General features: G+C 39.5%; 1 long non-coding RNA gene across 1 annotated transcript in view; it reads right to left on the reverse strand.

Moving 5' to 3' along the window:
- LOC135112417 (uncharacterized) overlaps positions 1 to 1,757 on the reverse strand; it is a 6,465-nt gene extending 4,708 nt beyond the window's left edge. The window contains exon 1 of the long non-coding RNA XR_010274360.1: positions 1,547 to 1,757. This is a non-coding gene — a long non-coding RNA (uncharacterized LOC135112417). The remainder of the gene's footprint in view (positions 1 to 1,546) is intronic.
- Between the last annotated feature and the right edge of the window lie 743 nt (positions 1,758 to 2,500).

Here is a 2,500-nt window from a genome sequence, read left to right on the forward strand (position 1 = left end):
AAAATTGATAAAAAGGAATCAAAACAAAAAGATAAATATAATAACCTTGAATAGACAGAAAGAAGAAGAAGAAGAAGAAGAAGAAGAAGAAGAAGAAGAAGAAGAAGAAGAAGATAATTGGAGGAGGAATGAAAAGGAAAACGAAGAAAAAGAGGAGGAGGAGGAGGAGGATAGCAACAGTGTGAGAGAGAGAGAGAGAGAGAGAGAGAGAGAGAGAGAGAGAGAGAGAGAGAGAGAGAGAGAGACTCCCTTACCGACAAATTTCCTTACTCTCTCTCTCTCTCTCTCTCTCTCTCTCTCTCTCTCTCTCTCTCTCTAGATAGATAGATAGATATATCATTATTATTATTATTATTATTATTATTATTATATATATCGGTTAAGACAGGGAAGAGACAAGGAAGAGGAGAGATGAGAGGTCAGAGGTCAGAGGTCAGGGTGTGAAGGACTGTCAATCCGATAATTGGAGGACGAAGAGGTAGGGTCACACTCATGGGAATTCCAGAGAGAGAGAGAGAGAGAGAGAGAGAGAGAGAGAGAGAGAGAGAGAGAGAGAGAGAGAGAGAGAGAGAGAGAGAGAGAGAGAGAGAGAGAGAGAGAGAGAGACAGAGAGAGAGAGAGAGAGAGAGAGAGAGAGAGAGAGAGAGAGAGAGAGAGAGAGAGAGAGAGAGAGAGAGAGAGAGAGAGAGAGAGAGTTTGAAATAGTAGTAGTAGTAGTAATTATTAAACTAACCGAACAATTACTACTACTACTACTATTACTACCACAATAAGGAGAGAGAGAGAGAGAGAGAGAGAGAGAGAGAGAGAGAGAGAGAGAGAGAGAGAGAGAGAGAGAGAGAGAGAGAGAGAGAGAGAGTGTGTCCCAATGTCCCCCTCTCCCCCCAGCCTCCTGCCGCCTCGCACCACGTGGGGTGAGGTCAACACCCTCACCCCCTTTTGAACCCAGACGATAGCCCTTGACCTTGACCTCACGCTGACAACAACCACCCCTACATCTCTCTCTCTCTCTCTCTCTCTCTCTCTCTCTCTCTCTCTCTCTCTCTCTCTCTAAGCAAAATAATAATAATAATAATAATAATAATAATAACAATAACAATATTGAGAGAGAGAGAGAGAGAGAGAGAGAGAGAGAGAGAGAGAGAGAGAGAGAGAAAGGAAGGAGAGAAAAAGAAAACTCTCTCAGAAAATTTGACCTTTTCAGCCAATAGAGAGAGAGAGAGAGAGAGAGAGAGAGAGAGAGAGAGAGAGAGAGAGAGAGAGAGAGAGAGAGAGAGAGTGTGTGTGTGTTTGTGTGTGTATATTATTAGTATTACTGATTAATAAGGTGACGTTGCATCAGAGGTAAGACCTAATATATATCCTTAAGGACGTTCAGTTAACAATTCCTCAAACACACACACACACACACACACACACACACACACACACACACACACACACACACACACACACACACACTTTCTTTTTAGTTTTCGTCACCCTTCATCGTTAATTTCCTAAAATAAATGAATAAATAAATAAAATGCAGAAAAAAGGACCTTACCTCTTCCAGTCGCGAGTCAAAGGCCACATTATTTTTCACTTTTCACGTTTCAAATGGGAGTCCACGCCTTCATAGCACCGGGGGAACTATGCTTTGTGGTTATCCTAATGGTCAGTTCATTGACGTGGGCACACACACACGCAAACACAGAAAAAAAGAGAAAAAAAGAAACACGGACTTAACAGGGAGATATTCTGGCAACGTCCGTCTCCGTCCGTTCACAGACCGATACTGCCTTACTGAGTGATGGTTGCCTATTAATCTTTTTAGTTACCTATCTTTTTTTTTTCAATGTTTCAGAGCTTCCTGTCATTTATTTTGTAATTCTTTTTATTTTTTTATATTTTATTAAGCGTTTTGAATGGTTTATAAAAGTTAGTTACGGTTTTATGAGATAATATGCATTATTTCAACAATGGTATATCATGTTTGGCTTTGACTTCGTCTTTATATAAAATTCTTGCATTAATATGAACACTGAATATACTTCTAATAAAAAAAGACAAGCTTTGATATTATCCTTTAGTTGGTGTTCTCCCTAGTAAGGATAAGAATATATAAATTTGAGCTGTCATGAAACAAAGCGAGACGAGGCCACAGTCATAGCGAATCGTCCGAACACTTTGCCCATGTCGACTATCTTGGTACGGTCTCTCTGGGCGGTTTTTCTCTTTTTTTTCAATATTATATAAATCACATCAATCTTTTCCTCTTCTTTTTTATTTCCTTTATTTTCTTTTTATTTTATTTCCGTAATTCATGTTTTGTTTTTAATCAGATCTCTCTCTCTCTCTCTCTCTCTCTCTCTCTGTTAGTTACATGGTGATATGCTTCGTGAAATGAGGAAGGAGAGAGAGAGAGAGAGAGAGAGAGAGAGAGAGAGAGAGAGAGAGAGAGAGAGAGAGAGAGAGAGAGAGAGAGATAATACAATGAAAGATGAAATAATGAATGAAC

Source organism: Scylla paramamosain, chromosome 23 (genome assembly GCF_035594125.1).
Source record: "Scylla paramamosain isolate STU-SP2022 chromosome 23, ASM3559412v1, whole genome shotgun sequence".
NCBI classification, from domain to species: domain Eukaryota; kingdom Metazoa; phylum Arthropoda; class Malacostraca; order Decapoda; family Portunidae; genus Scylla; species Scylla paramamosain.